At 52.2% G+C, this 11,035-nt stretch overlaps 3 non-coding genes and 1 pseudogene across 3 annotated transcripts; 2 read left to right on the top strand and 2 right to left on the bottom strand.

Moving 5' to 3' along the window:
- Window positions 1-433: 433 nt before the first annotated feature.
- LOC148826727 (5S ribosomal RNA) lies at window positions 434-552 on the top strand (annotated as a pseudogene).
- Window positions 553-1,174: 622 nt separating this feature from the next.
- On the bottom strand, window positions 1,175-1,337 carry LOC148826728 (U1 spliceosomal RNA). The gene has a single exon (XR_016091920.1). It is a non-coding gene; the product is annotated as a U1 spliceosomal RNA (small nuclear RNA).
- A 1,840-nt stretch (window positions 1,338-3,177) lies between these two features.
- LOC148826729 (5S ribosomal RNA) lies at window positions 3,178-3,296 on the top strand. Its single transcript, XR_016093289.1, has one exon. It is a non-coding gene; the product is annotated as a 5S ribosomal RNA (ribosomal RNA).
- Window positions 3,297-3,919: 623 nt separating this feature from the next.
- LOC148826730 (U1 spliceosomal RNA) lies at window positions 3,920-4,078 on the bottom strand. The gene has a single exon (XR_016092973.1). It is a non-coding gene; the product is annotated as a U1 spliceosomal RNA (small nuclear RNA).
- Between the last annotated feature and the right edge of the window lie 6,957 nt (window positions 4,079-11,035).

Below are 11,035 nucleotides of genomic sequence, written 5' to 3' on the forward strand. Positions count from 1 at the left end.
GTGTGCGCTCCAGGTTCCCTCTCGGGGCTCTGCAACACAGCGGAAAGGCAGCGAGAAGGAGCCTCTTGCTCTGACGCCGCAAGGCCACAAGAGGGCGGAGGTGCCGCGCGCCCGGCCGACGTGTTGGACTGGTGCGCTTTATGTGCTGAAATAAACACGCGACAGCCCAGAAATGTTTTGAGTGCTGTGCATTGGAGGTTTTTGTCTTGTGAAGACTTGCCTTGTGCTCCTCCGAGCAGTTTGTTTGTTCTCCTCCAGTGCGGGACAAGTCAACACAAGGGAGCACATTCGCCAACATCCAGGTACACAATGCGATTTGGAAAGAAGCTCCTTTCCAAAGAGCTGCACACGAACGATCCTTCAGTCCCGCTCGGGGGGCACGGAGCCCCAGCCACACACAGCTTCAAGTAGCGAGTCAGGCGCCATGGCTTTTGCTTGCGGCCACACCACCCGGAATGTTCCCGATCTCGTCTGATCTTGGAAGTTAAGCAGGGGTGGGCTTGGTTAGTACTTGGAAGGGAGACTGCCTTGGAATACCAGGTGCTGCAAGCTTTTGCTCTCTCGGCCAGCAGGGGTCGCCGTTGGTACCGTAGGTTTTGGGAGGAAAACCTGGAGGATGGAAAGGTGATCTATAGCCTCATCTCTAGAGATGTTTTGTTGCTATGGCATGTGTGTGACCCATATAAAAAAAAACCATTTGTAAAACGAATATCGAAGCTGCCTCTAAATCTGCAAATGAAGATGAGTCAATAAACCACTTGTTTTTCGTATAACTATACATATATTCATTTATTACTGATTTCATTCATTGGGCACGGATACAATAGAGGTACAGCCATTCACTGTTTGACATGTCTGCACTGGTACAGAACCTAGCAATCAGAAAACGGGTGAAACTGTCTTGAGAATTAGCATACAGTACCGAGGCTCCCATGACCAAATAAAGGCTAACCTCGATAATCAGCCTAAATAATGCAGGCTACAGCAAAATGACTGACTTTGAAAAGGGAATGAATGTCCGGAAGGAGTAGCGTAACCAGCTTGAAACGCTTCTCCGGACCTCTAACTAAAAGAAACCGGGAACCAGCAGTGGCATCGACTCCTTTCAAACTGGGATCCTATCGCAGCTCGTGGTGTCATAACTCTTCCGTATCTGATATTGGACCAAGCACATCAGGGGAGAGCGCGAACGCAGTTCCCCACTACCAGAAATTATGCAGTCGAGATTCCCACATCTGGAGAATTCGCAGGGGTCAGCACAGCCGGAGTGCAATGGCGTGCCTCGCTCTGGGTGAACCTCCTTCTTGATCAAGGTATCTCCCCTGCCAGGTAAGTATGAGCTGTACAAGCCCCTGCAAGCGGCCCGCACCCACAGCACAAAGCGCGCAGCCTAGGCCAGCTCCTCGCCCCGCACACCACCGCCTCCTGCTGGGCCCACTCTTTCGCACACTCACACGCCACACTAACACTCAAAAGGGTGGGCAAAACGAGAAAACGAGCGCGCCGTTTCCTACACATCTGCAGTCGCCAATGCGCATTCGCAGCATGTCCCGGGACGCAATTCGGCCTCATTTGCATAACACCAGACCGGCAGATCGCTACGCAAGCTCGCGTCGTGCGCCTGCCACACACCGAACAAACACCGGAGCCTTTTCAGCAATTTCAAAAAAACGGGCCTGATCGCCTGCCCACAAGGTTTGTCTCTTACCCGCTCTCCAGAGCCTGCTGCCTTCTGTGCTGTTCTCTCGGCACTGCTGCAGCGCACACAACTCCTGCAGCGCGGGGAGAAAGTTTCCACGCTCCGCCGCAGGGAAGGCTCGCTCCGTGCGCACACGTCCTTTCAATGCCAGTTCAACAAGTGCTCCGCATTAGCAGCGTCGGGGCTCCGGCGTGTCGCACCTCACCTCACCTCGCACAGCCCCCTCCTTGAATGTCTGGCGCTGGGCATGCCCCGCCCTCCTCCACCTTATCTTATCGCGTGTGACCACCGACAATGGCCACAATGCCGGGGAATGGCAACTGTAAAGTGTTAATTGGGGCACAGGAACAGCCCGTCTCGTCTCGGGGGCCGGCTTCAAAGACAATACAGCAAACACAGCGGGGCGGGGGAAGTAGACGACACGACACATGCAGGTACATTCAGCTCCGGCGGGAACGAGTCATTTGTTGGCCTTTTCAAGTGCTGGGAGCCGAGTAATCCTTCGCTTGTATCGTTTCTCCCCGGTGACTAGATCTCACCCTGCGACTCTCGACTGGGCTCACCCACGGCAGCCCAGCAGGTGTGAGCCTAGCCGGCACCCGGATGGGAGATTCCCCCCGGAAAAGTCAGGTTGCTGCTGCTCCTGCAAGACGTGTGACTGGGACCAGTAGGGAGCGCTCACCCTGCGGTCTGTGTGGCTTTCTTATGCCCCAGCATCCTGATGGCGACACTCTGCTGCACAAACAGGCACCGTCCTTTGGGGGAGGCGTAAAACCGAGGTCCCGACCCACCTTGGCCATTAAGAAATCCCAGGGAGTCTCTCAAAATGAGACGCCGCGGGTGTCACTCTGGTGTTAGTGTTCCCCTTTACCAATCAGTCGGGGTCTCCTCCTAATCCCCGTCTCATATGTAACAATCAATGACGAGGCCCCCCTGTCCCGCGATATTGCACTTGTCTCCTGGCCGCTGGTTGGCGCCGTGAGATTTAGCACTCGCGCAAGAGATCGGGGGCAGAGCGCGAACGCGGTCTCCCGCCCCCCACAAAGTGTGCGCTCCAGGTTCCCTCTCAGGGCTCTGCAACACAGCGGAAAGGCAGCGAGAAGGAGCCTCTTGCTCTGACGCCGCAAGGCCACAAGAGGGCGGAGGCGCCGCGCGCCCGGTCGACGTATTGGACTGGTGCGCTTTATGTGCTGAAATAAACACGTGACAGCCCAGAAATGTTTTGAGTGCTGTGCATTGGAGGTTTTTGTCTTGTGAAGACTTGCCTTGTGCTCCTCCGAGCAGTTTGTTTGTTCTCCTCCAGTGCGGGACAAGTCAACACAAGGGAGCACATTCGCCAACATCCAGGTACACAATGCGATTTGGAAAGAAGCTCCTTTCCAAAGAGCTGCACACGAACGATCCTTCAGTCCCGCTCGGGGGGCGCGGAGCCCCAGCCACACACAGCTTCAAGTAGCGAGTCAGGCGCCATGGCTTTCGCTTGCGGCCACACCACCCTGAATCTTCCCGATCTCGTCTGATCTTGGAAGCTAAGCAGGGTTGGGCCTGGTTAGTACTTGGATGGGAGACTGCCTGGGAATACCAGGTGCTGCAAGCTTTTGCTCTCTCGGCCAGCAGGGGTCACCATTGGTACCTCAGGTTTTGAGAGGAAAACCTGGAGGATGGAAAGGTGATCTATAGCCTCATCTCTAGAGATGTTTTGTTGCTATGGCATGTGTGTGACCCATATAAAAAAAAACCCATTTGTAAAACGAATATCGAAGCTGCCTCTAAATCTGCAAATGAAGATGAGTCGATAAACCACTTGTTTTTCGTATAACTATACATATATTCATTTATTACTGATTTCATTCATTGAGCACGGATACAATAGAGGTACAGCCATTCACTGTTTGACATGTCTGCACTGGTACAGAACCTAGCAATCAGAAAACGGGAAAAACTGTCTTGAGAATTAGCATACAGTACCGAAGCTCCCATGACCAAATAAAGGCTAACCTCGATAATCAGCCTAAATAATGCAGACTACAGCAAAATGACTGACTTTGAAAAGGGAATGAATGTCCGGAAGGAGTAGCGTAACCAGCTTGAAATGCTTCTCCGGACCTCTAACTAAAAGAAACCGGGAACCAACAGTGGCATCGACTCCTTTCGAACTAGGATCCTATCGCAGCTCGTGGTGTCATAACTCTTCCGTATCTGATATTGGACCAAGCACATCAGGGGAGAGCGCGAACGCAGTTCCCCACTACCAGAAATTATGCAGTCAAGATTCCTACATTTGGGGAATTCGCAGGGGTCAGCACAGCCGGAGTGCAATGGCCGAGCCTCGCTCTGGGTGAACTTTAAGAACTTTATTTTCTTTTCACAAAAAAGTACAGGGCATCACAATTTAGAAAGCTTTACATTAATATACATACTTAAAACAGTATATATGATCACATCTCATTACATTTGACACGGTACCAGTTACATAGCAACAATTTCTTTTTTTCTGGTGCAAATCACATTCTTTACTTAAACATGATAATGTTTTTCACAGTTTCTTGAGATATTGACCTATGCTCTCTATTTCCCACAGATTTTCTGCTTCCTCCCTCCCTTCTCTCCACAGATCTCTGAGGTAATAGTTCTCTCGGGTGATGAACAGGGCCAGGCTACCTGCTGCCTTGACTGGGACCTCGATGCCTTTGAACAGCCCCATGTTCCTCACTCTCCACAGGGTGTCTTTCCCACTGTTCACCACGGCCCAGATCCTGTCAAACTTCCTCCTGACGTGTTTGACAGGAGAGATGCCGTATATGACGAAAGCAGCGGTCAGGGTAAATTGGGGCGAGAGAGCTTGCAACCAATCTTCAAACTGTGCCCAGAAGGCCTTAGCAAAAAAGCAGGACCACAGGAGATGGGTCACAGTCTCCTCCTCGCCGCAGCCCACCCTAACGCAGCGAGGGCTGGGGGTGAGGCCCCTACGGTACAAGAAAGTTCGTACCGGTAAGCACTGGTGGACGACACTCCAGGCTAAATCTCTGTGAATGTTGCACAGAAACTTAGAGGATGTGTGTTTCCACACCTTCCTTGTTTGGGCTGATGTTAAAATGCCCACAGGGGTCTGCCTATTGTTCTGGGGTGCAACGAAATCTTCCAGTTTTTGGACGCTGACATCTCGGAGGGGAATATGGCCAATTGGGTGAGATCTTAGAAAACTTTTAACTGTCCCATAAATTGCAGGGCATGTGTCAGAGAGTGGGACATCCAGCTTGGGTCTGACACCCCACACTCTGAACACCTCCCTACCTATCCAGAGCCTGGAAAAATAAGTCCAGGTACGCGCTGCAGGTGCTGTTGCAAAGCCTCTCAGCACAGAGGCCAGGAAAATGCACAGCAGCTTCGTAGCAATATCTGGGACAGACTTCCCCCCTGAGGGTAGCGGTCTGTACATTATTTCCCTTCTGAGTCTTTCCTGCTTCCCACCCCATAGAAATTGAAACATCAATCTCCTCAGCACCGCCGCAACACGGTGTGGGATTGGGAAGGTAGAAGCCAGAAAATTCAAGACAGGCAAGAGCTCAGCTTTGATGACCAGCACCTTCCCTGTCATGGTGAGGTCTCGGTCCTTCCATTGCATCAGTTTTTTGTTTAAGATTGGCAATTTGTTCTGCCAATTTTCTGTTCCCATCTCTTCTCCAAAATACACCCCCAGGACCTTAATTCTCTTCTCTTGCAGCCTGAGATCATGTCCTTCTTTTGGCTCCCTCCAGTTCTGATAAAAAATCTCACTCTTAGATTTGTTAATTTTTGCAGAGGAAGCCAAAGAGAAACGATCACAGCACTGCAGAGCTCTGCTAATTGAGGCATTGTCAGAGAGGAGCAGGGTGACGTCATCCATGTATAGAGATGTCTTTACCTCTCCTCCCCCACTTCCAGGCACTGGTATCCCATTAATGGCCTGATCCTGGCGCAAGGCACAGGCTAAGGGCTCCATAGCCAAAACGAATAACAAGGGGGATAATGGGCAGCCCTGCCTCACCCCTGAACAGACTTCAAAGGGGCGTGATCTATTGCCATTAACCATTACTCTGCTGTTGCTACCTGTGTACAGCAGGTTAATCCACTTTCTCATGATGGGGCCAAACTTCATGTGCTCAAGTATCGATGTTAAGTACTGCCGGTTTAGGCGGTCAAAGGCCTTTTCTAGGTCTACACCTAAAATGCACAGAGGGAGGGAGCGATCCTCCGAGTACAGACAGACATCCCTCAACAAGGCCAGGTTGTTGCTCATCAGGCGTCCTGCTACCCCACAAGTCTGTTCTTTCCCTACCTTTGAGGCTACTACATTTTGTAGGCGCAGGAAAAGAGCTTTGGACAGGATCTTAGTGTCCACGCCTAACAGGCTGAGGGGTCTCCAGTTCTTTATGTCATTCTTTGCTCCTTTCTTAAACAAGAGAGAGATAGTGCCTTCTCTTAAGGAGTCAGGCAGCAATTCTGTCTTATAGCTTTCCTCGAATAGGAGCAGTAGCGGATCCTGAAGCAGATCCCAAAAGGTGCAATAAAATTCTTTAGGGAGCCCGTCAGCACCCGGAGTTTTCCCCTTCTGTAAGCTCTCCATAGCCTGTCTCAGCTCTTCTACTGTCAAATCCCTCTCTAGTACTTCCCTGTCTTCTTCACTCAAAACGTTTTCTAGCTTTGAGGTGAAAAAATGAATTTCTTCATCCTTTACCTCTGTAGAGCTGTACAGTCTTGAGTAGAAGGCCTCGGTGCAGGAGAGGATAGCACTCGGCTCTGTTCTCTCTCGTCCCTCCTCATCAACTACACTTTCCATGACAGACTTGGAGCCTACCACTTTCCTGAAAAAGAAGCGAGTACACTTCTCATTTTCTTCTAAGAACTGCACTCTGCTTCTTAACAGCACTCCTCGACTACTTTCTTCGGCTATGCTCCGGATGTCCTTTTTTAAAAGGGTGATATCCTCGAGCACATCGAGGCCACTGTGCAGCATCGTGTAGAGACGCTGCAGCTGCCTCTGTTTCCTGGCTAGCACTCCTCTCCGTCTGGCAGCAGCCTTCCTTCCCTCAGCCATGAAAAAGGCCTTTGTCCTCACCTTCACCTCCTCCCACCACTCTCCTACTGACCCGTACAGACACTGCAAGGACAGCCACTGTGATAGTTTCTCCTTGTAGCGTGATACTACCCCCTCGTTCTCTAGCAGCTTTGTGTTGAGTTTCCAGAGGCCTGGGCCAAAGACAGTCCCGCCCTGGAGTTCCACTCTACACCCTAAAGCCTGATGATCTGAGAAGAAGACAGGCTGAAGAGTGACCCCAACAACTTTCACTCTCGCTGAGACAAAGCAATAGTCAATTCTGGAGCTGCTATTCCTCCCTGACCATGTATATCCTGCTGTTGTGGGATATATACATCTATATGTGTCTGAGAGTTTAAAGTCTTGAACTAAGTTTTGCAGGGCCAGTGAGCTGGAATCCAATTTTATCGGAGAGCTAGACTGCCTGTCTGTGTGCTCTAAGATACAATTAAAATCCCCTCCCACTATCACGTCTGTGCTACATAACAATAGGGGAGAGAGTGCCTTGAGTAGCTCCACCCTTCCTCCCACGTCAGTAGGACAATACACATTGATTAGCCGCAGGTTAACGGTCCCCCATTCCACATCCACACACAGCAACCTGCCATCTATGACCCTCTGAATACTTTTCAATTTGAAAGCAAATCCTTTGAAAAGAATGGCCACGCCAGAGGCTCTGTTGTTATTGTCCCCTGACCAAACAGAAGGCCCTTTATCCCACCTATCTTCAAAGCTTTTATACCTCTCTTGATAGGCTAAAGCACACTCCTGCAACATCAACACATCTCCCTCTCTCTGCTGGAGGTAATCAAAGACAGACTGACATTTAACTCTGTCATTGATACCTCTGGTGTTAAGAGAAATTATGTTTAGAGCCATATTACATAAGAAAGTGGAACCAGTCTTTACAAAACACATTTCTCTTCTGTCTCACCTGTTACCTTCTTCTTTTTCTTTTTCTTCTTACCAATTTCCTGCCAGCCATCCTCTGAATGAGCCTTCATCAGGGTGGCAGCAGTAAAAGCGTTCACGGAGTCCCTTTCAAGGAAGGGGGTAGAGGGAGGGGTGGAGGGGTTCCAGCTGTCCCCATCGCCATGCTCTCCTTCCTCCTCGCTCGGGGAGAAAACAGAGTCATTTTTCCTTTTCCTCACGTCCAGCTCCTGGGAGCACTGAGGGGAAAGGGGTGCAGCAGATGCACCAGTCTCCTCTTCCCCCTCACCCACCAGCTGCTGCAGATCCTCCGTGATGGACTGGATGGAGGAGAGGAGGGCATCTGTAGCACTTGCAGAGTCTGGGAAAAGCAGCTCCGCTGAATCCTGGGTATCCTCGCTGGACCCGCTCCACCGGGGGGCCCCACACTGGCCCTCGTTCTGAGGAGCAGGAGTGGGGGAGGGGTCTTCGCTGTTCTCGGGGGTTTTCAAACCCTCGTGCTTGTCTGGTGCAGTCTGCGGTTGTGGGGGCGTAGTGGATCTTTCTTCCACCGGCCCCGGAGCCACAGCAGGACTGATCCTGGCTGGAGGCTGAGAGTCTTTGTCCAACAAGGGTTCTTTGTTTGACTTGTTGTTTGCTTTGGCTTTTCGGGCCGGTTTGGCTGAAACAAGCACTGCCTCATCCTTTCTCATTTTGAGTTTATTGGCGTAGGCGTGAGGGCAGTTCTTAAAAACGTGTCCTTCCGAGCCACATAAATTGCACTTTGGCAGCATTGAACAGTCAGAGGCTAAATGTCCCTGTTTGTCACAGGTCTTGCAGCATTTCACAGTGCAGGACGATGCCAGGTGTCCCACAGCACCACAGCGCCGACACACCTTTGGTTGTCCCACATAAAAAACATAGCCATTGCAGGCGCCCAGCCGGATTGTAGAGGGCAGGTGCCTTAAGCCTCCATTTACATTGTCCGGTAGCAAGCGAACCTCGAATTTCCTTGCTCCTGTTTTTATACCGTCAACATCTCTAACCTCAGTTCCATGGTGGACGGTGCAGTACTGGTTAAGCCAGGTGTGAATGTCCTCCGTCTTTGCCAGTTCCGAGAACATAACAACATGCACAGTTTTCCTCTCTCTCTGTGTCAAAGGCTGCAAGTTGATCTTCTCAAGAGCAGGAACTTTCCCTCTTTTTGCCTCAAACACATCCACACATTGTTCAAACAGAGGATAGGAAGCAAATACAACCTCAAACGCTTTCTGACCTGGGAGAGCGAAGATGAAATCCAAGTGCCGAGGTTCAAAGCCAAGTTCCTTCTGCAACACTTTTCTGCTGAACTGCATACGACCCATGAAGAGGTCATCCAAAAGCTCAAAACGCACAGCATTCTTGCCATTTCGTAAACTGCAAAACAAACACTGCTTCCGCAAAACGAGAAAACAATCCAACAACTCCACCTACAAGCTGATCAAGGTATCTCCCCTGCCAGGTAAGTATGAGCTGTACAAGCCCCTGCAAGCGGCCCGCACCCACAGCACAAAGCGCGCAGCCTAGGCCAGCTCCTCGCCCCGCACACCACCGCCTCCTGCTGGGCCCACTCTTTCGCACACTCACACGCCACACTAACACTCAAAAGGGTGGGCAAAACGAGAAAACGAGCGCGCCGTTTCCTACACATCTGCAGTCGCCAATGCGCATTAGCAGCATGTCCCGGGACGCAATTCGGCCTCATTTGCATAACACCAGCCCGGTAGATCGCTACGCAAGCTCGCGTCGTGCGCCTGCCACACACCGAACAAACACCGGAGCCTATTCGGCAATTTCCAAAAAACGGGCCTGCTCGCCTGCCCACAAGGTTTGTCTCTTAACCGCTCTCCAGAGCCTGCTGCCTTCTGTGCTGTTCTCTCGGCACCGCTGCAGCGCACACAACTCCTGCAGCGCGGGGAGAAAGTTTCCACGCTCCGCCGCAGGGAAGGCTCGCTCCGTGCGCACAAGTCCTTTCAATGCCAGTTCAACAAGTGCTCCGCATTAGCAGAGTCGGGGCTCCGGCGTGTCGCACCTCACCTCACCTCGCACAGCCCCCTCCTTGAATGTCTGGCGCTGGGCATGCCCCGCCCTCCTCCACCATATCTTATCGCGTGTGACCACCGACAATGGCCACAATGCCGGGGAATGGCACCTGTAAAGTGTTAATTGGGGCACAGGAACAGCCCGTCTCGTCTCGGGGGCCGGCTTCAAAGACAATACAGCAAACACAGCGGGGCGGGGGAAGTAGACGACACGACACATGCAGGTACATTCAGCTCCGGCGGGAACGAGTCATTTGTCGGCCTTTTCAAGTGCTGGGAGCCGAGTAATCCTTCGCTTGTATCGTTTCTCCCCGGTGACTAGATCTCACCCTGCGACTCTCGACTGGGCTCACCCACGGCAGCCCAGCAGGTGTGAGCCTAGCCGGCACCTGGATGGGAGATTCCCCCCGGAAAAGCTCAGGTTGCTGCTGCTCCTGCAAGACGTGTGACTGGGACCAGTAGGGAGCGCTCACCCTGCGGTCTGTGTGGCTTTCTTATGCCCCAGCATCCTGATGGTGACACTCTGCTGCACAAACAGGCGCCGTCATTCGGGGGAGGCGTAAAACCGAGGTCCCGACCCTCCTTGGCCATTAAGAAATCCCAGGGCGTCTCACAAAATGAGACGCAGCGGGTGTCACTCTGGTGTTAGTGTTCCCCTTTACCAATCAGTCGGGGTCTCCTCCTAATCCCCGTCTCATATGTAACAATCAATGACGAGGCCCCCCTGTCCCGCGATATTGCAGTTGTCTCCTGGCCGCTGGCTGGCGCCGTGAGATTTAGCACTCGCGCAAGAGATCGGGGGCAGAGCGCGAACGCGGTCTCCCGCCCCCCACAAAGTGTGCGCTCCAGGTTCCCTCTCAGGGCTCTGCAACACAGCGGAAAGGCAGCGAGAAGGAGCCTCTTGCTCTGACGCCGCAAGGCCACAAGAGGGCGGAGGTGCCGCGCGCCCGGCCGACGTGTTGGACTGGTGCGCTTTATGTGCTGAAATAAACACGCGACAGCCCAGAAATGTTTTGAGTGCTGTGCATTGGAGGTTTTTGTCTTGTGAAGACTTGCCTTGTGCTCCTCCGAGCAGTTTGTTTGTTCTCCTCCAGTGCGGGACAAGTCAACACAAGGGAGCACATTCGCCAACATCCAGGTACACAATGCGATTTGGAAAGAAGCTCCTTTCCAAAGAGCTGCACACGAACGATCCTTCAGTCCCGCTCGGGGGGCGCGGAGCCCCAGCCACACACAGCTTCAAGTAACGAGTCAGGCGCCATGGCTTTC

This window comes from Atractosteus spatula, chromosome 10, assembly GCF_055471065.1.
Source record: "Atractosteus spatula isolate fAtrSpa1 chromosome 10, fAtrSpa1.hap1, whole genome shotgun sequence".
NCBI lineage: Eukaryota > Metazoa > Chordata > Actinopteri > Semionotiformes > Lepisosteidae > Atractosteus > Atractosteus spatula.